The sequence below is a fragment of the Pinus tabuliformis genome, chromosome J (assembly GCF_031772625.1).
Source record: "Pinus tabuliformis cultivar Carrire ecotype Pingquan chromosome J, CPIR1, whole genome shotgun sequence".
Lineage (NCBI taxonomy): Eukaryota > Viridiplantae > Streptophyta > Pinopsida > Pinales > Pinaceae > Pinus > Pinus tabuliformis.
The window spans coordinates 531,582,459-531,597,094 of record NC_142295.1 but is presented as its reverse complement, the minus strand read 5'-3'; the positions used below and the strand labels follow the sequence as shown (position 1 = coordinate 531,597,094).

Below are 14,636 nucleotides of genomic sequence, written 5' to 3'. Positions count from 1 at the left end.
GATAGAGATGGAGAGAGAGCTTGAGTGACAAGGGAGAGACATAGAAAGAGTGAGGGAGAAAGGAGGGAAGAGAGAGAAAAGGGGGTGGGAGAGAGAGAGAGGGAGAGGGGCAAGAGAAAGGGAGACAAAAAGATGGAAGTGGGAGAGAGAAAGATGCATTGATTTTATTGTAGTTTATTTCTAATTTTATTTGATTGTTTGCACTAGATACATTGATTTTATTGTAGATTTTGATTTCTAATTCTATTTGATTTCTTGCACTAGGTGCATTGATTTCAGTGTAAGCGTTGATTTCTAATCCAATTTGATTGCTTGCACTAGATGCATTGATTTAAATGTAGATATTTATTTTTGATTTGATGTAACTAGATGCATGATGTTCATTCATTTGAGAGTAATTATAGATGGAGAGAGAGAAGGATAGAGAGAGGGAGATTATGACAAAGATTGAGGGTGGAGAGAGAGAGAGAGAGAGAAAGAGGGAGGAAGTGAGTGATGGGGGGGGGGAGACAGAGGGAGGTGAGAGAGAAAGGGAGAGAGAGAGGACTTGAGTGAGAGGAGAGAGTGATGGGGGCAGAGAGAGGGAGGTAGGATAGAAAGGACAAGAGAGAGGACTTGAGGGAGAGAAGGAGAGAGGGAGAGACAAAGAGATGGAGTTGGATGTGGAGAGAGGAAGGGAAGAAGAAAAACATAGAGAGAGAAAAGTGGAGAGAGAGAGGAGTGACAAAGGACATATGGATAGAGAGTGTGTATGTTTGGGGGCGAGATAGAGAGACCAAGAAGGAGATATGGAGGGATATATATATATATATATATATATATATATATGGATGGAGAGAAAGGGAAGAAGATTTATTGCACTAGATGCATTAATTTCAATGTAGATGTTTTTTTTCTAATCCTATTTGATTACTTGCATTAGATGCATTGATTTCAATGTAGATGTTGATTTATGATTTGATGTATCTAGATGTATGATGGTACATTCATTTTAAAGTAATTAGATTTACAAAGTACATTGATTCCAGTTTAAGCACAAAAAATTTATTGACAATGTGCATTGATTTTGTGTCATAGTAATTCAACCTATTAATACTGGAGAACAAGAGAGAGAAGGTATGATGTTTACTACAATAGCTCAAGTTAAATATTTGAATCAATTTCAACTTCCCTTTTCATATAATCTATATGAAAAGATGGAAAAACTAACATGGATGACAATAAGAATAGTAGAAGAAAATAATTTGAGATTGATCACAATGAAAGCTATTTGTAATTGACTACAATCTTATTATTCACATTTTCTGTTATTCAACATTATTACATTGTCATTTTGCATTCAAAATTTCTATTTCATCATTTTTCATCATTAAAGTTATTAATAATATCTATCATCTCAAGAAAATGAGGTAACTGAACAAATTTAAAATTAAAACTACTCTTCAAGATATATTTAGTAATACTTGGACAAACACTATTAATAATTAATTAGTTGTCAAAAATTGTGATACCTAAAATTAAATGAAATAGATGTGCATTATCGATCCTCTTGTAAACGATTGACAAGTTTGTCTCCCTTCTTCATCACCAACTAATTAATAATAGACAATTACATACACATATAGAAATATAACACAACAACTGTAGCATTCAAAAACATTACCATCCAAATCCAAACACATAAACACACAAACCACTCAAAGCATCCAAACATAGATGTACAAACCATTCAAGGCAAACAACATAGACTAAATTAAAGAAGAGAATGATATGGTCATGTCAAACAAAGAAAACATAATGTAAATTTCAAAGTATGAAGTTTATCTCAAACATATACATAATAATAATAATCTAAAAATGTGACATTGTTGCCCTCAGCTGGAACCAACCTAGATCCATCTAACTCTAGATCTATCATGCGTCGAGAGGGATCAAATCCCTCGAGGTGCAAACCTTTCCTCAAATTCTACACTCCACAAAGAAGCTTTACACCTCGAGGGATTTGATCCCTTTCGACACATGATAGATCTAAAGTTAGATGGATCTAGGCTGGTTTTACTATAAGATTAGTCTGCTTGCTTTTAAGGGGTATCCTTTTGTAGATTAGAGATTCTCTGCATCGAACAACTTTGCTTCATGTCTATTAGATGTAGAAATGTGCAATCTACAAAATTTCTTGAAGTATGTTTTTATACAAACTATAAGAGTCAAAATATACAACCTCTCAAATTTTTACAAACTTTCTTGATTTGTATTTTTATTATACTATTTTACATTGAATTAGGGAGATCCACCAAGGGGATCACTCTTTTCTTTCTTTATCCTCTTCTTTTTATTTTTTATTTTTTTATGTGAATATTTGTACTAGGGAGATCCACCAAAGGGATCACTTTCAGTAGGTCAATCACTAAGCGTAACCTTGAGAGTGCTTAGAGAATTGAACTCGTGACCTCTCAATAGCAAAGGGGTAGGTCAATCATTGAGCCTAAACCTAAGAGTGTTTAGAGAATTGAACTCGTGTCCTCTCAATAGAAAAGGTGCTCACCTAAGCCTAACCCTGAGAGTGTCTAGAGAATTGAACTCGTGACCTCTCAATAGCAAAAGTGCTTGAACTACAAAGACTCAACCAATTGAGCTAACCCTCTAGCTAACTTCACTATTGTTAAAAGTAAAAATCTACTATTTACAAAATTCCAAATATTATGCTTTATACCTATTTTAATTAATTTTTCTCATTTTTACAAAACTTCAAAATTTTACAATTTTTTATTTGTATTTAGTTTACATTGAATTTAGTTTTTTTATTATTATTATTATTTAACCTAACCTACTTGTTTTCGAGGGAATTCTTATATTGATTATACATACTAAAAAAAATTAATTCAACAAATTTGGTTCATCTCTATGAAATGTAGAAAGCTGCAATCTAATTTGCTTCCTATCTATTAAATGTAGAAATCTGCCATCTAAAAACTATGTAAAAATCTGCAATCCACAAAATCCCATACAGTATGTTCTATTCAATTCCTTGGAATGAGATACCGAAGTAGAAACTTCGATTTTTCACTAATTTGTTTTGCATTTTGATGTTTTGGCTCCATTTAATCCGAGGAACCCTTGGACACAGATGAAGCTTCATTGCTAAAATTTCGGGTTGAGAGGGCCCCTTCTTTGTCTGCCAACGATTACCTTTACCGATATTCAAGGGCCACGTAAGGGAGGATTTTAGCGCGTTCAATATGAAAAAGAAGTGAACCGAAATTTCCTTACATCACATGGCCAGAAAATTGACTCCCTCGCGAAGATTCTGTGGAGTAAATCACAAGTAAATACAAGCAAAAGACAGAGTATTACGGGGAGACCCTGATATATTTCAGTCAAGTTTGCTAAAAAAAATAAGTCTTTTTATAATGGAGTGAAACTGACATTTCAAGTCTTTTGAAGATTGCAGGAACTGGTTTTTTCCAAAGTCACAGCACGTTTTCTCTTGAACTTTGAACTTGAACTCTTTGCACACCCTGTTTCAACCACTAAACCTTAACCTAATAAATAAATATTCGGACTTGAAGACTGCAGGAACTGGTGTTTTTCGAGGTCACAACACGTTTTCTCTTGAACTTTGAACTTGAGCTCTTTGCATACCCTGTTTCAACCACTAAACCTTAACCTAATAAATAAATATTCATAGAATTGCAAAAGATCTGAGAAACCTGTCGAACCGAGTTCAAGTAGTTAGAGTAACGACACGGAGTCAGCTATAGGGATACTAGGTCCAATCAAGCTAATCGTGACTAGCTAATTGATTCTGATCTCTGATCTTTTTCTGGATATCTGTGTATTTTGATATCCAGAATCTATTTTACGCAGCATCTAGTTTCAAACAAATAGTATATGAAGGAGCTGACCATAAGAATAAATGAAAATATAGTTTTATGATATTTGTTTAAATAGAATTAAGCTTAATGGTTAGAGCACAACATATGGTGACAAGGTGTTCTGTTAAGTCACTTCACAGAATGAAGGTCATCGTTAGAAATTTTGTGGGCAAAAATCGAGCTATGCTAATGGCTGGTGTGGCTTGGGCTGGGTGTGATTCCCTAGATGATTTTGACGACTTAGATGCCCTTGGGTCATCGCTACTCAAATCACAAGTTAGGCATGTTGACTCACACTACCTAACAAACCACCAAAAATATAAATAAATAGAGCTGCAAATTGTTGATCTTGATCTGGAATGTAACTTAGTGACTGAAAAATTATAACTATTTGTGAATTTTCAGATCTGATTCACTCTTTTATATAAGCAGAACAATAAAAACACTCGGGAGCATGCTTTTATTTTATATACAAAGCATGAGATAGATCAAATTTTCCCTTTGTAATGGATGATATGATGAATTAGATGAAATCTTCCAATGAAAAAAACCAGATTTACAATTATACACAAAAGCTCGACAGGTGGCGGGACACTTGGATCCCTTGCTCCCATGCATGTTTCTTTGTTAGACAACTTCCCTTCCTGTGTTTGAAATGCAAAAGATCAAGAACATTTCCTGCAACTTTCCTCCACACGGTTGCATGTGAAGAAGAAGAATCGAGGCAAAACCATATGGGAGGACGTGCAGACAAAACTCTTGAGCTTCAGATACAACGTCCTTAGGGACCGTGTTACCAGTCTGCAAAAACGCGCACTTGTGGGTCGATGGGTTTTCTAAGATTTACAGGAACATGAGACGAGTCACTGGGCTTCATCACAGTGGAATATCTTATTAGGATATACTCCTACGGTCAGTAGACTAATGAACTCCTAGTATAGCTTCCATTTTTTTACACCATGAGGATTTGGAAAAAATTCTCATGACTCCTTGGGTGTGGGGGCAAAGCTTTCTTCTACTTCACAGGTGGTATATTGGGTTCAATCCCCTTAGATACACCCCTGAGAACAATATGATATGGGTTAAGCTCCCTAGCCTAACCATCAAATTCTGGACCAAACGGGTATTGAAGGGCATCAGAGATGCCATTGGCTGCTTCATTTATGTCGACCCTAAATGTCTAGGTGCACAGAATAAAAGGATGATTGGATATTGGTTGAACTTGGCTTATCTAGGGGACTTTTGACCCACATTGATTAAGAATAGGAGAAGGTCCACAATCGCCAAAGGTTGGATAACTGGGGCATCCCCTTCCGTTGCCTCTTATGTCATATACTGGACATTTCATGGCTCGACTCTAAAAGGTAGATGGAGATGGAGGGCATTGAAGAGGTCGTTGGAAGCCCCATCCTCCCCTACACATCTCCCCTCTTCTTGGGACGACCAGACTCTCCCTGCGACACTAGCGATGGACTCCTCCCAGCCTTTCCCTGTTTCTTCCTCTCTTTCTTATGATTCTCCCCCCACTTGTTCATCCCCTCGATTTATGGATAGGTCAAGAACATCTGATGATCCCCCCGTTCTTTCTATACTTGGTTGGATTCCCCCCCGACTGGGTCACCCCTCGGAGGTTTCCCCATGCACGCCTCAGCCTACTGCTTCCCACCTCCTCCTTATGACCCCGCTCTATTTTCTACTCCACGGAACTCCGTTGGCAGTGACCTTGAATTTCTTTTTGTTAACCCAGCCCTAGATTTGGCGGCCTTTTTTATACACCGTGGCACGGAACCCCCTATCGCCCTGTCAATTAGCCCCAATTATACCCTCAATATTACTATTTGTCGTAAGGGGGGCAAAGGTAGTCGCCATTTTAGAGTTCGTTCGAAGATAAAATCCCTCTCTTTCCTAGAGTCCCATGATCTTCTTGATATCCCGATCCGGACTAAAGGGCCCGTTTCTCGGGACACATGATGAATTGCCTATCCTTAAACTTATGAGGTATGGGGGATTCCACTAATTTCCTCTCCCTCAGACATCTTTCTTTTTTTTTTTTTTTTTTTTTTTTTTTCGGTCTGTCCTTGTATCATTCTTTTACAAAAAATGATGACGGTTTCTCATAAAGTCTTCGAATATTTTTGGCATATTTTCCTGGACTAGAATATGGTGGCAGTTGACTCACAGGGTCTCTCTAATGGGATGGCTACTCTTTGGGACCCCCGATGGGTGTCACTGAGTGCTTTTAGATATTTTGCAGGCATTTTCTTAACTAGGCGCTTTCGTGGTCATGCAAAACAGGTCCATTTTCTAAACCTATATGACCCATATAAAGACATAGTTGCTTTCTGGGATCGACTAGAAGCTAGTTACAATTTAAAGATTGGTTCTTTAAACATAGTTGGAGATTTCAACGCCACCATATCTATGGAAGAGTGTTTTGGAATACATTGCAGGAGGGCTTTGGCAGAAAGACTACAAGAGCTATTCTTTTAAAATAATCTGATTGACATCATGCCCAACCCTCCTTCTCCTACTTGGCATAATGGAAGATCTGGGGAATTTAACATTGGAAAAAGGCTAGATCGTTTTCTGGTGCATGAAAATTTTCTAGACTGCTTGGGGAACCTTCACACCTGGGTACATCGGACTTATATCTATGACGATCTCCCCATTATTTTACAATGGCGGTTCGAGCCAGTACGACTGGGTATTCCATTTAAATTTAACCATGTATGGTTGGAGGACGAAGACTTCAATGAATTGATCAAAACTTCTTGGAATTTTGTGGCTTCGAATCCCGGTACATATGCTATGCAAATCATCACTAATAAGCTCCAATTCATAAAGAGTAAGGTCCGTATATGGGAGAGGCAGAATAAAAAATCATTGTATAGGGATTTGCAACATATAGTGGCAGAGATTGAAGGATTTGGAAGAATTATGGACAGAGGGACCTCTTCCCCATCACTTATTGAAAAGCTAAAGGAGCTGGAAGGAAGCAAAAGGAAAATTGTGCATATACAAGAGGTCACTTGGAATTTGAAAAGTCGGGCTTTGTGGCTAAAAGAGGGGGACTGAAACACAAGATTTTTCCATAGGTACGCAAAACATAGGAGAAGTTTGAACACTATCTGGCACATTAAGGGGAAAAATGATACTCATGTACACACTACAATAGAGATACAGAGGGAAGTTGTTTCATATTTTGAATCTTTCTACAATGCTCGTAATGGAATTCATATAGAAGATCAAATGCGGGATCAGAAAGCTACCCAAACATGTTTGATGAGACACAAAATCAACAAATTTACAGACCTATTGAACAAGATGAAATACATAGGGTCCTAAAATCTTTCGCCAAAGATAAGTGTCCTAGACCAAATGGATGGACCGTTGAATTGTTTCTCCACTTCTTCGACCTCATGGGGATGGAACTTATGAATATGGCTGAAGCATCTAGGATTAATGGCAATATATATGGAGTTATTTTATTCCACATTCATTGCTCTCATTCTGAAGACTTCAGAGTTGGATACCTTTATGGATTTTAGACCTATCTCCCTGTGTAAAATTACTTACAAATTAATATTTAAAATCATTGAAAAATGCCTAAAGTCGACCCTCTCTACCTTCATCTCCAGGGAACAATATGGTTTTCTACACAATTTCTTAATACATGAAATTATGGCCACGACCCAAGAATGCCTAAATTCCATCCACACGGAGAAAATGGAGGCGATTGTCATGAAGGTGGACCTGCATAAAGCTTATGACTGTGTGGATTGGATCTTTCTATATTTCATTCTCTCTAAGATTGGATTGGAGATATAACATTGAATGGATCATGGCATGTGTGACCTCGGTACTGTTTGCATGTAACATACCTTGACCATAGACCACACATTTTTTTTTCTAAACATCCAAATTGCATAGTCCAAGATAGTAAGGGTTATTATCGCTCACAATTATGCCATTAGAACACATATATTCGTAATAGTTTTCATGAACGCGACTTATTCATTTAAACTATACCATAGCTGCCTCAATCTACATTAAATTGTTTCCACCAACCAAAATCCTCAGGATTTGATGAACTGGTTGCATATCTGGGAATTGAATTCCATTTGACAAGGTCTGCACATCTTGTACCTATGGAGGGAGGAAGTATTAACTATACTACGTTTAATTGTGAGGTGGTAATCCACCTACTCCACCTGGTGCCTCTTAAGCTTGATAGGTACGTACTGACCCATAGCAAATCCATATCACTATCTACTTGTCATCACAGCCCATGTGAACAGGCACATGATGGCACAGTTATTCAAGATTACAATTTTTGAGGGAAAATCTAAGGTTGGTTACCCTTGGCTTCAGATCGACGGCTTGTATGCATTTGAGCTAACCCTAACTTCCTCTTCCTCCTAGTTTCAATTTCATTTCCATTTCCCTCGCCCTCCTTCTTTGTTGTCAAGTTCCAAGTTGTCTCTTGATTGATTTAGGGGATTTGTGTACCGCTTAGAGCCTCTTCCTGCTCCATTTCTCATGAACAAACCTGGTTCCCCTCGACATGGAAGAGTAACGGTTTCGTTACCCGCTCTTTGGCAAGTTCCCACCCCTTATTAACAACTATGAGCACCCACAGGGGTGCAGTGACGATTTGGGGTCTGGTTATGTCCTCCCTCGTGCCGATGGCAGGTAATTTATTAATCGATTTTGTTTTTCGTCGTTTCTTCTGTGAAACTCGTCACATTTCATTTCTAGGTTTTGATTTTGGTTAGCTTGTCTTTGTGTATTTGTGTAGGAGTGGCCCAGGTCAATATATGATGGTAACCTTACCGCACATGGGCTCTACCTTCCCCACACCCAGGTAACTTATTTGCTAGTTGTTGAGGTTTTAGGATATTTTTAATCCATTACCCTTAACATCTATGAACCTAATCAATGCTTCCCTCGCTTGGATGCAGGCGAGCTTCAGCGACCGACTTCAATAGGTCCTCTAGGTAAGGGTTGTTGAGTTTTAATTAATGGCATGCTATGATTCTGATTTGGGATTTATTTCCACCCTAAATAATTTCATAGTGACTAACATGAAATTGATTTTCCCTCACATGTATGCTCTACACTTGGAGTTTGAACCTGCGATTCCTGGCACAATCTGGCTCGTTTTACACTAACTATCACATGTATGATCCTCCCTCACTTTCTGGAGTTTGAATATCAACATTGCATTTTCCTCACTACTTCTCTGCTTAAGTATTTTCCAATATGATAAGTCTTATAGTAGGATAGACACAGGGATGCCATCACTGTGACTATTTTTTTTTTTGCAGGAACACCTCAACGTGCCCTCCCAGGTTCGATTCAAGTTGAGTTCTGTTATATATAAACCTAAACAAAAGGAGTTTATGGTTCCGTTCGTTTTTATCTATCTATCTAATTTTATTAGAAGATTCCAGTTGGATGTCTAATAGTGTGTTGGCCTTCTCCCATGTCAACAAAATATCAATCTAGGTACTCTCTCTTTTTCATTTTGATGTTCCATAGAGTTGAGTTGTAGGCTCGAGATTTAACTGTAATATGATTTTAAGCAGTCCCCGAAGTTATCCTCTCACTTGGGGTCCTTTGATATTTATCTACCTTGTAGAGCGCTAGTCTTGCAAGTTTACTAATTCATGTATTGAGGACTCCTTATAGTCAATTTATTGTTCTGACTAATTATATACAGATCTAATTACTAAATATATGTTGATAAATATATACTCCTATCTTTTCAATGAATATAAATACGTTTACACTGTGCAACACTTGCTTAATCTGATATTTTGGTATAGTGATTTGATTTGGTATCTTTATGGTATGCATGCTATGGACAAGTTCTCATAGACTTCGTTAATGATTTTGATTCATCCAACAGTTGAAGTCTACTATAAAGAATGTTTGCTTCTGAATAATGTGTAGGATCTTATCCTATATCAACCATATCTGTTTATTTTGTTTGCAATTCCTACAATTAATATACCTGTATGCATACATTAAAAATATTTGCACCTCACAAGTGTAGAGTTCTGCTTTTGTTCGCTTACAAGATTGTATGTCGTGCATGCACAGGTTCCATCTACTTTACTGTGAGCTTTTTATTGTTTGAATGCATAAGCTATATAGTGAATTGGTAGATGCATAGTCTTTACCTCCATTCGAGGCTGTACTGGCATAAAAATTGTTTGGTTAATTTTCTACTGCGATTGGTTGATCGCAAGGGATTAAAAATATTCACATGAATTTCATAAATTTCGTCATGCATCTCATATAAGACATATAAAAGTAAATACACATAGAATGTGTTCATGCATCTAGTTGTGAATGTTCGAATGAAATGCACAACTTCTTATTGCATTAAATCTAAGCTATGTGGTGTAATTATGCACACTGCCTGCATGCACTTAAATGAAATGCACAGTTTTCTGCCTTTCCGTAATTTCGTCTAGGATGAAATACATTTGATATCTTATTTACTTCCCTGCAATTTACCACAACATGCACACATTAAGTTAAAACATTTATTGTCTATGCATGGTTTCAGTTCCCTGTTACAACATGCATGCTATCAGTAAATTTAGATCACCATACCTTCCTTCCACCTGCAACCATTCACTTTCGAGTTATTCAAAGAATATAGCCACACAAGCCTATTTCTCTTCAGTACCATATGCCCACATACTGCCTACTTTCAATCATATAATATGAGTTTCACCATTATATCAGTCAATTTATTTCACAACTTATTCCTAAACATTCAACAGATGCTTACTAGTGCTAATCACTACGAATTTCATAATAAACACTACTTCTTCATAACTACTAATGGATTTATTTTCATTCAAATCACATAATTATGCACACTATTAAATGAACTCAATTATAGAATATTCTAACTAGAACTCCAAAACGGGAAATCTAAGGCTTGCACACCATTCCACCCAACCTTGAATCACCTCTCATTCCCCCCAAGCTTTGTTAATCTTTCCAAGACTGAGTAACCCCAACTGAGCTTTGATAATGCTTATTTAACACTATCTTTCTCACAGATTTTTCCTTGGCAGCGTCCTACCTTCTGGGAATCTGTATCCCCTTAGCTTAGGGTTTTCAATGTTTTTTTTACAAAAGCAAAAGCTTGTGTTTCTCCTTGCGAGGCTTTTATCCTTGGTCTTTATCTCCCACCGAGGTGTAACACACACACACACACACACACACACACACACACACACACATATATATATATATATTTAGGAAATTTAAATAGAATTTGATCCTTCTCAGATTTCGGCAAGTATCATTTACTTCGGTGTTAGCCATTATGATTTCGAGTAATGGAAACAACAAATTTCTTTATTAATTTAAAACTTCATTTCCACACATAGTCAATTAGTCTCAATCCTAGCTATCCACTAGCAATAGTAACCAACAACAGATCTAACTATTTAATTACATTGGGGGTGTTACATATTCCCCCCTTCAAACTAACACCGTCCTCGGTGTATATTATTTCTATTGAAATAACCATGGATATGTTGTCTTTATCACATCTTCTTTCTCCTAGGTCGCCTCCTCAGGCGTTAAGTGCCGCCACCGCACCTGAGCGATGACCCGATTCTGTCGTATGATTTCCCTCTGCTCCCAAATGCAGAGTGGTTCGGGTAGGAAGTCTCCTTCAGGCTCCACCTATAACAGATTCCAAGAAATTATATGAGAGCTTTCATCCACATATTTTTTTAACAATGATACATGAAATACATTATGTACTTTAACATGAGCAAGTAAAGCCAATTGTTATGCTACTAGACCTATTCGGTTCAGTACCTCAAATGAACCACAGAATCGTGGTGCTATATTAGCACAACTACCAGTACTCAAGGTGCTTTTCTGAGGTTTAACCCTTAGGTACACATGTTCCCCAATTTTGAATTCTTTAGGGGCCCTTTGTTTATCTGCATAGCTCTCCTGACAGTCATGAGCGGTTTAATGTTCTAATATATTTTTTGCATTGTCTCCTCCATTTCATGCAAGACATCTAGCCCCAGGACCAGTCTATCTTCTGGTTGACTCCAACTGAGCAGGGTATGACACTTTCTACCATAAATGGCTTCAAACATGCTCATTTTAATGGATGCTTGATAGTTGTTGTTGTAAGCAAACTTGGAAAAACGTAGAAAGTCTTTCCATTTTGCAGGTCTATCCATTACATACATTTGAAGAAGATCCTCTAGAATCTGATTCGTTCTCTCAGTTTGCCCATTAGTCTGCAGATGATAGGCAGTACTGAAGTTCGGTTTAGTACCAAAATTTCCAAATAGTGCCTTCCATAAATTTGAAGTAAATTTCACATCCCTATAGGATATTATCATTTTTGGTATACCATGTAGTCTAAAGATGTCTCTCATGCAAATGTTTTCAATTTGTGTAGTACTAAAAGTAGACTGCATTGGAATAAAGTGTGTTGCCTTAGTCAACCTGTCTACTACCACCATAATGGAATCGTGTTGATACTTAGCCCTCGATAACTCGGTTATGAAATCCATGGAAATAAATTCCCATTTCCATTCTGGAATGGGTAATGGATTTAATAGCCCCACTAGATGTTGATGTTTCACTTTCACCTGTTGACATTACATGCACTTTGCTAAATAGTCAACTACTTATTTTTTCATTCCAAGGCAGAAGAATTGTTTTCGAAGAGAGGTTATCATCTTTTGGTACCTGGATGGCCAACGTATGGTTTCTTATGGTGCTTGTCTAAAATCATTTGTTTTAATGTAGTCACATTGGGAATAACCCATCTGTTTTGGTAAGTGGTCAATCCTTGTTGATTGAAACTATACCCAGATTTTTCTCCCTGTTGTATTTTATTTTATAACTCCTAATATTGTGGATCTTGCTACCCAACCATCCTCACCTATTCTTCAATATATGTCCTTATGCTTGTTCCTATGTATGCAACCAGAGAATGGGCATGCCGACTTAAATCATCAACAATCTTATTCTCTTTCCCCTTAATATTTTTGATTTCGAATTCAAATTCGCAAAGAAATGCTAACCTTCTAGTCTGCCTTGCATTCAAATCCTACTGGCTTAAAAATATTTAAGGTTGATCTGGTTGGTCACTAAAATGAACTTCTTTCCGAAAAAATAATGCCTCCACATTTTTAAGGCATGAATTATTGCAGCTAATTGTAAGTCATAAACAACATAATTCTTCTCATGTTTCTTCAACTTTCGGGACTCATTTTCTATAACAGCATTGTCTTGCAGAAGTACACCACCTAAACCCTCTAAACATGCATCTGTGCACACAATGAATTCTTTATCGGGATCTATTATCCGTAACACAGGGGCAGTTGTGAGCATTTCCTTTAATTTGCTGAAACTTTCTTGACACATTTTCGTCCATTCAAACTTCACTCCTTTCTTTTGTAAGGAGGTGATGGGGTAGGCCAGTTTTGAAAACCCCTTCACAAACCTTCGATAGTACCCAACAATTCCCATAAAGGAGCGCACTGCCGATACATTCTTTGGGACTAGGCACTCTAAAATGGATTTGACTTTCTCTGGATCAACCATCAACCCCTCTTCAGAGATGACATGTCCTAAGTATTGAATTTTGTTTTTAAAAAATTCACACTTTCTGTCTTTTGCGTATAGTTTAAGCTCCCTTAATGTCTGCAACACCAGTCTTAGATGTTCCTAATGTTCTTCCTTGTTTGTAGAGTATACCAGAATGTCGTCAATAAAGGATAATACAAATCGATCTAAATACTTGTGAAGTACACTATTCATAAGACACATGGCGCATTGGAGAGGCCAAACGGGAGCACTATGAACTCGTAATGCCCATACCACATTCTAAAGGTTGTTTTCTGTACATCCTCCTCTTTAATACGCAACTGATGGTAACCCATTCTCAAGTCAATCTTTGAGAACATCGTTGCCCCTTTGACTTGATCGAATAAGTCATCTATTCTTGGTAAGGGATATCTATTTTTAACTGTTAACTTGTTCAGTTGTCGGTAATTAATACACATTCTATATGTACCATCCTTATTTTTTACAAACAGTACCGGATCCCCCTAGGGAGAAACATTGGGTCTAATATAACCCTTATGCAATAACTCCTGTAGCTGCATCTTAAGCTCCAATAATTCTAGGGTGCTCATACGATATGGAGCTCTTGACACAGGGACAACTCCAAGAACTAAATTGATCATGAAATCTATATCTCGAGATGGGGGTAATCCCAAAATCTCTTTTGGAAATACATCCCAGAACTCCTTAATAACTGGCACTGTCTCCAGAATTTCGTTTTCAGTCAACTATAATAAAGTTGGCATTCTTTCCTGCAACTTCTTTTTAGCTGTAATGCTAGAATCTGCCGGACTGATACCGATTTTGCTTTGCCTTTAATTAATCGTGTGCTCCCATCCATACTGACACATGCCACTGCTTTTTCTAAACAATTTATAACAACAACTTACTGTTCTAACCAGTCCATGCCTATCAGCAAATCATAGGACCCGAGAGAAAGAATATTTAACTCCACTATTGAGGTATACCCATTAAAATCAACTAGACATTGTTTCACTTGCTTAGTCACTTTTCGTTTGGTTCTTGTTGCTAACTGAACAAGCCATGCATTTATGAACTTTTCTGTTTTCAGATTGCACTTTTCTACAATTTGGGGGCTGATATAACTTAGACTAGCCCCTAGATCTA

General features: G+C 37.3%; 1 long non-coding RNA gene across 1 annotated transcript; it reads left to right on the top strand.

The window, feature by feature from the left end:
• Positions 1 to 8,319: 8,319 nt before the first annotated feature.
• Positions 8,320 to 8,875, top strand: LOC149228107 (uncharacterized). The gene is made up of 3 exons (XR_016247187.1): positions 8,320 to 8,567; positions 8,674 to 8,739; positions 8,837 to 8,875. It is a non-coding gene; the product is annotated as an uncharacterized LOC149228107 (long non-coding RNA).
• The last annotated feature ends 5,761 nt before the right edge of the window (positions 8,876 to 14,636 follow it).